Source organism: Drosophila mauritiana, chromosome 3R (genome assembly GCF_004382145.1).
Source record: "Drosophila mauritiana strain mau12 chromosome 3R, ASM438214v1, whole genome shotgun sequence".
In the NCBI taxonomy this organism is placed as follows: Eukaryota; Metazoa; Arthropoda; class Insecta; order Diptera; family Drosophilidae; genus Drosophila; species Drosophila mauritiana.
The window spans coordinates 10567004-10580193 of NC_046670.1; the positions used below are offsets into that span (position 1 = coordinate 10567004).

General features: G+C 41.8%; 1 non-coding gene across 1 annotated transcript; it reads left to right on the forward strand.

The window, feature by feature from the left end:
- The first annotated feature begins 1278 nt into the window (after positions 1 to 1278).
- Trnat-agu lies at positions 1279 to 1352 on the forward strand. The gene has a single exon. It is a non-coding gene; the product is annotated as a tRNA-Thr (tRNA).
- Positions 1353 to 13190: the final 11838 nt, after the last annotated feature.

The window sequence follows — 13190 nt, forward strand, 5'->3', positions numbered from 1 at the left end:
GTGCAGCAGGCCATCATTTGGTGCAACCCGGCGTCTTTTTGTGCCTCGAAAGCCGCTCCACATGCTTGACATTGATGCAATTTCGATTGCCGGCAGCTGACTGCAAGTAATCCCCCTTCTGGCCGACATATCCGCACTTAGTCGCAGCAATTAAACGAGATTAAATCGCCGGTGCAAAGCTGCTCCAAGTGGAAATATGTGCCCACGTCCATGTCCATATTCATGCCCAACGCGAGGCGCAATTATATTTGAAAATGCAATAAAATATGGCTGGAGGAGCTGCAACAAAGCGCAGCTTGATTTGCATAAATATTTTTTGTTGCACAGAACTCACTCGAAATGCGGCCAGAAGATGGAGAACTGTGGGGCATAAATTATACTCATGGTGGGGCAGCGAGTTTACGGGAAAGAGTGCTTATCTCGGAAGGAAATTAGCTGATAATATGCAAAACACGCCGCCAAATTGCAGCCTGAGCCAAATTTCAAATTGTTACCCTGCGCAAATAAACACGAGCATGCTTATGAGCAGTGGAGCCCATTTAAAACCCATTTCGTTCTGAAATGCAACCACTAATTCGTTCTATATAGATGCATTTCTTGGCTAGTTCTATGCAATTAATTCCGTTTTCAGTTTTTCATTTAAAAATTAATCGTTACCTTTCATAGGCAGTTTTTACTGTACTTGCCCCAAATATCCTTACGTCTTTGAATAAATATTCTCGAACTCGTACAAGCAAATGAAATTTTGATTCGCTGTGGTTTTACGACGATATAAAGTAAAAGTAAAAAGGTGCAAGAAAAACATATGGAGGTGTGCATAAATTCCGATGAATTTGAGATCAGCATTAGTAATTTTATTTCTCCGTGCTTGACTGATGTTGTAAACTCACGTAATTCATGTAAATCAACCTTAAAGAAAGTCCAAAACATTCAAGACAACTTCGTTCTTTGATTAGTTCTTTAAAAAGCACCGAATAAATACATTTCCTATATACTTATGCATATAAGTAATAAGTTATTGTATCTAAATATAGATGATAATATATTTAAATTAGATTCGCCCTTACCAACATTTTGAAATCGTGTCAAGGCAATTTTTTAAGTGGAAGTTGGAAGTATTTATTTTCGTTGTTGTATCACCTGTTATCACTAAGATTGTTGAAGTTAGGAAGTATCTATAGACAAAATTTAATTATTTTAAGTGGAAATCATAAATAGTGCTCTACTTTTTAAGACATGGAACCTCATAAAGTACTTCTGAAAAATGCATGGTATATGGGCGCCGTGGCTTAGTTGGTTAAAGCGCCTGTCTAGTAAACAGGAGATCGTGAGTTCGAATCTCGCCGGGGCCTATCACAATTCGGTGATTGCAATATTTTTTATTTCCATACTTCCATTATTAAATATTTATAATTTAGATGACAATATATAATAATTCTACAGACCATTCCTTATAAAAAAACTATCTATTAGTAATCTTTGGTTGTTAGATAAGTTCTAGCCTGACCTCGAAGTTTATACACTGTACTACATTGTATTCATTCTTGTTTAGTATAATCTACAACATTTTTCCATTGCAACCTATTGTGACCATTTAAGCGCCTACAAATTGTCTCATTTAAACATTGAAACGCTTCTGATTTCACAATTGCAACGTCAATGGCAATTTGCTGTGTTGTCAGCTTGTGGAATTGAGATTCTAATGAGTTGATTGAAGGCTGTACGAGCAGATTGCAGTGGGGCGGAGGCCTACGTCTGGATCTCCCAGGCTATTTGATTAGTAGACCCCAACTGACCAGAATCCACTCCGGCGCAATGTGAAATGCAACTGAAAACGGCAAACAGAAAACGGCAGCGGCGGCAAATGTCCATCAAATGTCACGATCTGCTGCCTGTGCAGATCAATCGTTCGATCGATCGATGGATCGATTGCTCTGGGTAGGATAATTACCCGGATCACGCAACAGGAGTGGAGTGGTGGTGCTGCTGCAATTGCAATCGTCTAGCCTAGAAGCGTTGGGTGACCTTGCAACCGCATTTCCCACACCGCCTGGGAATTATGACTGAAAATGAAATTGGCCACTTGGCCAGCTGTTTGTCGATCCTCTGTCCGCATCCCTGTATTCCTGGCCCTGATCCTCCTGTCAGTGTCAAAGGCGTCGCTTATCCAGGATTAACTTTCTACGTATCCAGCACATGGCTGAGCGGCTCAGGTGCACTAAAGAAAAATTAAAACCGAAAAAAATACTTATTTGAAAAGGTATGCTGCTAAGTATCCTTTTGAAATAGAAACCATTCTTAATTCGATACAAATTAGCTAGAGATTTCAGAAAAAACTACTTTGTGACTTTAAGTTTGAATAAATAGAATAGAGCACAACATTTCTCCCAGTGTCTGGGGCGGAAGCACCTCGAGGGGCCTAACATGTGCATCTCTCGGATGCGAAGGTACATTGACAGGTTTGGGCTGCAAAAATTATGTTGCCAGCGTTCTGAGCGAAGTCTCCTGCCGATGTCGGCAATTATTTATTATCCTGTGTGTGCCCGCAGCCATTGCCACTCTTGTCCTGTCCCTTCCAAGCTCCTTCTCCCTGGAAGCCCCTACCCCTTTGTGGGCTCAACCCCTTCTGTCGTTCAAAATCAGTGCCGCCACTTCGTCGTCGTCGCCATTTAAGTTTGCTTTTCTGATTTTTTTTGTTGTTTGTTGCTTCCCTCCACTTTTGTGTTTCATAAATTGTCGTGGTTGATTTTTGGTTTTTTCTTGTTGTTTTTGTTGTTGCCCAGGGCGACGCCTTGCCTTTTGTTGTTGCTGCCACCGCCTGCTGTGACTGAGATTCCTTGTCTCCGCGAGAACGAGATGGATATACGGCCCAGAGCGAGAGGCAGCGAGGTGTCTCCACCCATATTCCAGATTCCAGTGGCTCACTTCCACTCGCTTTCGGATTTGAGTGGCAATTTGAGTGAGACTGCGACTGCTGCAGTCATGGGTCTTTCATGCGAGGCATTTGATTTTTCGGTTGGATAACATGCGAATGAATGTTTCCAATTGATAAGAGATAAAGTGCAGTGATTGTGGTGATTAAATAGTTCAATTATACCACAGCAATTGGAGCAAATTCGTCGAAAAGTTTTCTATTCAGTATTTTATATGTATCGCGAACGATAAAAAATAAATAATTTTGAATTCTGTATAATACGCTTATAACAAATACTAAAGAGATAAATGAAACCTTATTACAGTATATAATTTTACTTTATATGAACATTAAAAGGATTGAAGATAGGAAAGTTGAGGTTATCGTACTGCTTTTGTGAGTTATTTTACATCACAATAATTTTTCTTAAGCACCTGAATTGCTTTTTACATTTGATGGATTCTACACAACCCATATTTATAGTTCAAATTACTTTTGATTTCACAGGCCTGAAGACAATTTCTTTGTAATTTCCACTTAGGAGCCTGAATCATCTTCTTTCTTCTGTTTTGCTTCCAGCACTTTCGCATCATATAACATACTCGGCGAGCTGCCCCCATTTATTTTCATATAACAGCTCCATAATTTTCTTAATGAACGATTTTCTGTGTGAAGGTTGCCATTGTCATTGCGTTGCAATGTAAAGGGGTCACCAGGGGGGAGTTTGAAAAGTAGCTGGGCGGGGGTTAGGATACCCCCTTTTCAAACAGAACCTTTTAACGTTAGTTTGTTGCGTTGATTTCGAAGCAAATGACAGAATATTGCGGTTGTTGCCAATTACTCACGCACACCAACGTACTCGAATGCATTGGCCCACACGTACACATGTATATTCATGGATTCTAAATGTGCGTGTAAGCCCTACCCCACCACCCCCCGCCCTTCACCCTGCAATCTTGCCTTTTGTTGAATGCATTTTCAATGGCATTTGTGATTCGCAATTGGCTTGTAATTGCTATATTTAGCGTAATGGCAGTCAAGAACCCTCAGCATTATGTATTACGGAAAAAGTACCTAAGGCCAAACCGCCCACGCTCACCCGTACAGTGAAGCCCACACGAACAGGTGGGCTCTTCCTCTTGGGACTTTCGGTTTTCATATCATTAAAGCGGAAACCCCTTAGCAAAACTGGGTTACATTCCTAACATTCGCATGAGCATCGACTGCAGCCATTAACCTCTAGTTTAAGCTGGAATCTGTTGGCCATAAATCACACTCTTCGACAAATATTTGTGCCAAAATCCATAAGTTTTCAGAGAATGGTATCAAACTAGTATAAAAACACAAATCCACTGGCCGCAGGAACCTGTCCCTCGAAAGCTGCGCCTTCAAGGCTTGACAACAGCTTCTGGGCAAGAAGAAAGCAATGTTGGTAACTTCAATAACGAATATTCTATACTCTACATTATTCCAAACGTTAACCAATTTAAACCATCTTCTTTATGTTTTTTTTTTTTCTTATACCGAATCTTACCAAGATTTCTAGGTTAATTATGCAATAATGTTTAGTTTCGGATACCTTTCACTTCAGGTTTTTAACTGTGCCATTTTGCTGTCTTCATACCAGTTAATTAGATATGCTTAATGTTTTTGATTATCGGCAATTTTAATACTACTTAATCTAATTGTGTGCACATTAGCCAACTTGGTAAAGATTGATCTACAGCCCGAACATGTGTACAAAGTGTGTGTGTGTAAGCCGAGCTCAGATGCCCATTCGCAGTGCTAAGGGCATCGCAAACAACAAATACTCAACACATGTCCTGTGCCTCCGAACAGTGGGATTGGTACTGCTCTTGGATTGGAGTGGGATCGGATGGGATGGGATTACGATTGCCCGGCCAGCAAGCGCCAGTCCCCAGTGGAGTTGCGCCTGGGACACTGGCGCGGCTTTTCGCCTTGTTTACGCTAAGATGGCGTATTGTATAACATCATTATGTGGACTTCGTTCATGTTCATGTCATAATTTTGCACAGTTCAGGCCGAGGAGTCAGCACCAAAGTCAGCAGTGCATTCCAAGCGCCAGTCCCGCTCCCCCTCCCCCGTCACCATCCGCAATCTTCTTTTCCAGGCGCAGTCTCATCTCCAGCCGCGTCCTCGGTCTCCAGATTTGCAGGCTACAGGCTGCAGGCTATAGGATTGAAGCTCGGATTCGTGAATAGAATCGGCATCGTTCTGGGTATTGGCATCAGAATGTGGCGGTCGCTGTTTGTGTCATGTTTGGGGCTGCGTAATTAAAAATAAATTTTCGCCCTCCGAGGATTCAGGAGCGGATTTGTTAATATTGAAGCGTGGGTATATTAATGAAAATATGTATATTTCTTTATTAAAAAATATATTTTTATTCAAGATAAAATTAAACAATAATTAAATATTTTTCCATTTATAATACTTATTTTCTAGATTAGATACAGAATATTTTTTAATTTTAAAGATAATTTTTTGCCATATGTAGCATAAAATACTCAAATAACAACTAAGTAAAATATAAGAAATAATTAAAAATATTTCTTGATTTAAATTATCCTGCGCCCAAATGCTTTTTCAGCCCCTCGCAGCTGCGCTCCTGTTCGCCATCGGCTGCTACAACACTTTTCGTTACTTTTTTAATTTAATGAATATTGTGGGACAATTTATTAGCGAACATATTGATTTCAGCGTTTGCCGTGTTCCACCGATGTCTCGTGTGCATGTGTTGTTGTTGCTAAGTTTATACGGTAGTTACCAACATAAATAGCAGCAATTTGGCCAGACACCAACAGCAGAGGCATAGCGCAGCGAAAGAGGGTCCCATATGGAGGATCAGTACAATCTGTACGATTTGGACGATCTGTGGCACTGGTTCGATCCGGACGCAATCGCCGCTTGCTGAACAAGCGTACAATTAATATGCCCAGGCTGCCGCCGTCGCCGCCCTCGCCACAGGAGGTCCCCCGCAGCTGGGGCACAGGTCCCCAGTTCTCCCCACATAACCCCACATATACCCGCGGATGCCTGCAGATCCCGATCCTGGTGAGAGACTCGGCGACTTTCCGAAAACGCTCCGATTCGAGCCCAAACTCTGGGGGAGCCCTGCCACATCCCTGTGTGTTTTTCGGTTCGCTGTATTTGACTTTCGCAACGGCCGAAAGCTGCTGCTGAGTGCGATTTATAGCTCTTAACAAATTGTTAATAAATATTTTATTTATATTGATGAGACAACACGAAATTATTCACAATTTACTCATTCGAGTTTTGTACGTACGATGGAGTGTGTGCGTGCCTCAAACCTCTGGAATGCCTCCCGCAAGTTTTGAGCTGCTCCTGATCTTCAAAGTGTTGTGCCCATTAATTAAAAAAAAATTGTATCTATTTTGGAGTAAGAAGATTTATTTTATTAATCAATTATTATCAATATTTCAGATTTTAATGTAATAAATTAAATTTATTGATTGTATATAATTGTATATCCTTATGTATGAATCCAAGGCTTAACCCAATTTCTAGCATGATTTTGTAGTTAGAAAGCTGCCTTTAGGATTCCAAGATTATATTACATGTCATTTTGTAGTCGATCAGCATTTAACCAAATATTCCCGTTAATCTTCGTGGCGCTCAGTGTTGATGAAATAATTTCAGTGTTCATCTGCGCATTTGTTTCAATTACCGCGCAGATCCCCATATGATTGATCTGTGTCCAGTCCTCATCTTCCGATGGCACCCTGTAATTAGCGCGTGAAATGTATATTCGCTCCATTACTGTTGCTTATTTTTTTCGGCCAATTGAAATGGAATTTAAATGAGTTTGGTTGCGGGCAGTCGTGGTGGGAGCAGGAGTGAGTGGTAGTAGTGCACATCCCACACCCCCGCCATCCACCAGCCACCATACAACATCCAACATCCAACATCCCATATCCACTATCATGGTCAGCAGCTGTCAATCACAATGATTTATGTCGCCGCCTGTTGCGAGCGAGAGCATCTGAGCGATCCAACAGATCGCTGTGCATTTGCCTACATCAGCGAGTCAATTTATCTTTCCGCAGTTGCAGCGACGAAGCTCATCAAGCGTCGGCTTCTTTCTTCCATAATCGCTCACCTCCCCAGCCCCTTTCCAATTCCTTGCCCCCACCCTTTTGGCACCACCCCCCTCCACTCGAACTGGCGCTTATAAATTTTTTCATTTGAATTTCATTTCAGTTCATTGCTTAATTGTCGCCGCTTTTGATGAATTGTTTGTTTGGATTTGCCGCGACATTTGTTCGGTTTCTCAAAAACGACAAACTTTCTTTCTTCCCGCCGGAATGCGAATGTAAGTCATCAAACCATATGGGATGGGTCGTAATCCTGAAAAGTACGAAAACAATTCTACTTACTACTGCAATCTAAAACTAGGAGAGAAGTTTGCGTATCTATTCGGAAGTTGATACAGATAAAAAAGATATGATCTATGTGGCTTATAAAAGGGCTAATAGTATGCATGTATGTATGATCAAGTTAGTAATAAAAAATAATTTTTACTCACCTATATACAAACATTTTGCAGTAGTCATTGTGCTAAGTGTGCTTGTACTACTTGCCTTTCGTTATGAAATTATTACAGTTCCACTATTTGCTATAAGAGTACTTTTGCTAGAGGGGATCTCACAAAGTGATGGGAAACCCTGGCCGGGAATCGTAAAAAACTCAGCCTGGGGGCCTCTTTTGGCCGATGTGGCAGATGTTTCCCCTGTAATTTGGCATTGTTAGCCGTCTGGCGTTTGGCCCGATCCGTTCGTGCCGCAGCCACTCGATCGGCGGCCATCTTGGCTACCTACTGGAGCCATTTACATTCGTCTGGGACCGAGTGGATGGCTAAGACCGACCGGGGGACATTATCTTGGCTGTGGCATCACAATTTACCAATCAAATAACAAATGCGCCTCCAAAGATGCTTATTAATGGCGGCCAACGGTTGAGACGCGGCTCCGTCAAACTGCAACTTCTACTTCAACTGTGTACACCCATCCACATCCACATCCACATCGACATCCATTCCCAGCTCCAACTCGCCCCGAATCCGCTTTCAGTGCCAGCCGCACATAATTTCCACGAACTCTCCATTGTCGATAATAATTGATTTGATTGATGCTTCGACGGCTGCCGATGCTGCTGCCTCAGCCTCTGATCTTTCCACCGCTGATTGGTCCCCGCAGCTCCTGCCCCCTCCTCCACGCAGCCTCTGTTTTTGTTTGGGGAGCAATTATGGGGTTCTTCAGCGTCGTCTTTTATAGGGTCTCGGGAAAATGGCGTTCTTAATGGAACTACAGATACTCCTGCAAGATTTGGTGCTAACCATAAAATAGTAATATTTATTTATTCTCAATTCTTGCAACATATATTGTTATAAATTTGATTTGCTTATGGTTTGCTTAATACAATAAGTATTAAATAGACATAAAGAACAAATGGGAGATCTCGAGATCTTAATAATACAAACGCTCTAACAGATATGCCATCAGCTTGTGTACCCTTCACTATTGAAATTTGAAGATTTAATTTATTAAGCGCAACATTATCTCGCCCTAGATCGCAGATCTTGGCACCCTTTCCACATGCTCATCCCATTCCCCTTTTCCCTTGGCTTGTTAACAAATTACCCCAAAACAAAAGGCCGAAGGGGAATTTGCATGCTCATCACGACGACGCCGGGCTCAGATTACGATCGACATAGCCGCCAGCTGACCTTAACTCATGTCCAACGGTTTCGGGGGATCTGGGGGATCTAAGGAGACAAGTGTAAAGCGTTTCGGGCAAATTGTGCTAGTCAAACAGGACGACACATCGAGTGTGAAGGAGGTATATTGGGGACCCACCATCCGTATCTCCATCGAAGAGCCATCGTAGGCGTTGCTTAGTTCCTGGGCTCGGCAAGAAACAAAAGCGATGCTGAAATTCCGCTTAAGCACAACTCTTATGCCTTTCAAAACTAAATTAATCTTCATTGGAAGCCATCGACAGCCGGAGGAAGAGATGTGGAGGAGCTGAAATGAGGGCTCCGTTTGGATTGAAGCCGCCAAGAAAAATTGGCGCAAATGATTGACAGCCTAAATGGGAATTTAATGGTAAACTTTAGTTGAATTTTGCTTTTTCTGCCAGAGCATCGTTCTGAAGACCCCAAACCCAGAGTTCGCTATAATTTGCCGCAGAAATAACCCTGAAGGATCGGGTGAAATCGCTCGCTGTAAAAAGTAAAAGCAAAATTGTTTCCACAAGCAAAATTGATACCAAATTGATGTATCTTTTTCTTATTCTGTTGATGTTTTGCAGAATCGATTTAAAACAAAGAAAAGAGGCTGCAGAACCGTTATAAGAGCAATTCTTCCCACTCAGGTCAACGTGAATTCTTTAAAGTACAAATTCATTTTGGGCTTCGGAGTACTATATACCCTAGACTATAATTTTATGATCACTTCAAATTTAATCCAGACACTCAAGTTGGAAGATATGTACTTACAACTCAGTTAAAAAGAAATTTATGCAAGCATGTTACATATTAAATTTTAGGTATTTTAATACATATTCTGAGCCAGAATTTCCGAATCGGTTGATCCTGAAGCTCCAGTCACCCTTTTACCTCGACTCCGTCCAGACACTCTCCCTATCTGTGGGCATTTGAAATGCTTTATTTGCATTTTGATGCGACGAGAGGCCCGAACAAGGACGACCAAGGGGGTCGTGGTAGGGAGGGGGCTGGAGGGATGGGAGACAGAAGTGCATTTTTGCACGCAATCCTTGCACCTACTGCAACTGCTGACTGACCTGACGTCACTTGGCGGCAGCGGACAATTTATGCGCCTCTGCGGGCTGCCTTTTGCCTTTTGCCTTAAACCCCCTCAAAAGCCTCGACAACCTCGATCCCCCGCCCGTGGTTGGGGACTCCATCCCCCGTCCCGCCCTCCACTGCCCTGTCAGTCAGTTATCGATATGTCTGGGCAGCGACTTGGCCTGCTGGGTTCCATGTGCGTGTCATCAAGTTGGTCTAAAGTGACAGTCGCGATTTAATGGCGCAGAGTCGGTCAGCGAAGGCGTTCCCACCAGACCCTCCCCTTTCCACACCTTCCATCGGACCATCTACTCCATATCCATCCAAATGGACTGAGTACATATACCGAGTGAATAATCAATCGATTTCAGTTCAATTAGCACCTTTTAGTGTGCAAAATAGCGCGAACGAGGCCCAACTCGGCCCACTCGAAAGTTCCTGCGATTGCAACTCCTGTTCGCTGTCAATTTCGCTGTCGGCAATTGTCAAAAGTTAAGTGCTCCCCTCGAAAGTCGGCGGTTTGCAGCCGACTCAATGTCAGAGCTATATAAACACATAACTGCAAATTATATTTGCCATTGTAAGGCTGTTTTTTTTTTGTGTTTGATAGCGCCGCGCACAACCTTCACATAGAAAATCTCTCAACAAGAAAATTACAGACAAGCAGCACAAAAGTTATATAAGCGGGGGAAAAAGAGGACAGAGGCGCTCAACAAAGTGGGCAGTGCAAGTTATTTTCTATCTTTATAATATTTATAAAAGGGTCTTCGACCACCTATCTCTTTCTAAGTAGGGGATTAACTTGTTTCTGCTCAATTTTCGGTTAAGGGAAAAGGGAAACGAAACGAAACGAAATGAGGCGAAATAAAAATTGAAAATTATGATTGGCCTGAAGTCGAATTTTCTGTGTAATTATCCACACCGAAATTGAGGTCCTATCGGTGGGTTTTCGAATAGGACTTAACCGTCAATATTTTGCGGTTTCCGCTATAGAAGCCAAAATGAGAGGGCTAAAAAGTCAGCTGCCCTGTCACTCAAACTCAGCTCATTAATTCCCATAATTCTTGGCCGAAACCTCTACAAGTTCCCCCATGAAATTCCTTCTACTGGCGCCACAACAAGTCCACTGTTAATACTCTAATCAGAGACTTATTAATAAACATTAATGTTGCGATGGCTGCCGTTTAATTATTAATTATGCTATTTACATAACTAATTTAAATGAGTTGGCGGCAACATGTTCATGACCAGTTTTCATTAGATCCATCTTTTCATATCCCACTGATCCCCTTCCCAGTCTGTCGCGGCCAACAGACAAATTTTATACGCTCTTTTTTGACTAACTCAGGTGGCAACTAAAGCAGAAAACCGGATTTAATTGGCAAATTTGTTATAACGACTATTGGAATACCCTACGAGCGCAGGTGTACGCGAGTAAAGTAATGATTCGAATGTTAAGTCGTTCAGCCACATGCTTAAGATAAGAATTATGAATAGTTAGGTCTTGAATTCTTAAATTTTTTATTAATTCTATTAACTACTCCGACTATATCGATGCATTAATACCGAAGACCTAAATACCTACGTACCCCCCGTTTATCCCAGCCTCCAACTAATAAGTGGAGCACCACCATTGCCTAATTAGGAAAACTGTTGGGTAAGATTTGCCGGTCGGGCGTCGGCTAATTGCAATTAATTATTACTGTAATCCATCATACATACTCAGAGCCGTTTTCGAGTGTGAGTTTTTCAGTTTGGGCCGACTTGCCATCAACGTAGAGTCGTCTGCATGGCGACGGCGGCGGCTTCTTTTTGGCAACGAAAATAATGGAGGCGGAAAACTTTGGAGGGCCAAACACGCGAATGTCGTATAAGCAATTGTTTTTCCCTTAATTTGTTCTTGGGCTGGTTGCTTTTATAATGCAAAATGCAAATTAGAGCAGCCAACGAGCGACAGCTGAAGGAGAATAAGCGCCATAAAATTCGGGCAAAGTCATATTGGATTAGGGATTGCATCATGGAGGAAACTCGGCACGGCAAGATAAGAAATGACCGGGAAATATATATAATTCACTTAGAGTACTTGTAAAGTAATTTTACCATTAAGTAATAAAGTGTTTAAAAGATTCGGCTGTTAGTAGATGATTCATTTAAGTACGCATACCATGATTTTTAATATCAATCGATATTCCCACGGCCGAAATGAAAATACATAGGGCAGCACCTTAATTTTGAACTATGCGTGTCTTTCCCATTGAAGTTCAAAGTTTTTACGAACTTGTGAAAAGTGCGGACCCGAAATGAAATGTTATTTAATGTTGTGACGTGTACTTAAGTCCGAAAGAGAAGCAAAAAACGAAAAACGCACCGAACGCCGCCTATGATGAAGATTAACAATTGTGTGCGACAATTGTCAACTTTAATTATTTACTAATTGTGTCTGAATTATGAAGAACTGTGGCGGCAGCTTAATTGTCGGGTAATTAAGCAGCAACAACAAACGGTTGGCTTCACTTTTTTCGGTTAAAAAAGTGAAAAAACCTCGTACTTTACACGACCTCAAAGGGAAAGAGCTAGGCTCCGCCCACAAAGTCGTTGCTTTTACAAGCGTGAGCGAGTGAGTGAGCGAATGAAACAACATGGCGTTGTTCCAGTTCCCACTTTTTCCATCCACTGGAAGTTGAGTGGAACCCATCCACTCACTCTCGCACTCACACTCATAGAAGTTGAGTGGACCAAAACAATGCAACTTCAACGCCTCGCAAAGTGCAGACATCGCAGAAGAATGGAACAAAGGTAACAATTGCAATTGCACATCAACAGCCACAACAGAGTGTGAGTACCTGTGTTCCCTGTTCCACAGTTATTAATTATTCTAGTTTGGTCCCCCCACAAATGCTCTCCGAGTGTAAACACATTTAACCACGTCAAAGGGTCCGAGAACTGGGGCTTTTACGGGAATCGGGGAACAGAAAGCCCTGCATCTTGATAAGGAAATGCCACTGCGAAACATTGGGCTCTTGCTGCTTAATGCAGCGCAAATTGCTGGTGTTACCTGGACGAAAACGGGGACAATGGGATGGGACACAGGATAATAGCGATACAAGATACCAGGATCCAACAATTCATACTGCCAAATTCACTTTAGGATTATATTCTTAACCAGTTCTATTGAATTCATGATGGTTCTTAAAATGAAAGAAAAATACCTGAAATGGTCAAACGTCTGTAAGATGTAAATTAAAAGCACACTTATAAATGTTTAAATCCTTTTAAACACTGAAGTTTTCATACGTCTAACCCCATTATCCTTGTTTGACATTAACCGTAGAAATTGTTTATAACAAGTATGTATGACAAACAAAGCAGAACTGTCTTCAAAATGTTCACTGAAATTGTGAAACACGAAAGACAAAGTTATCATAAAATACA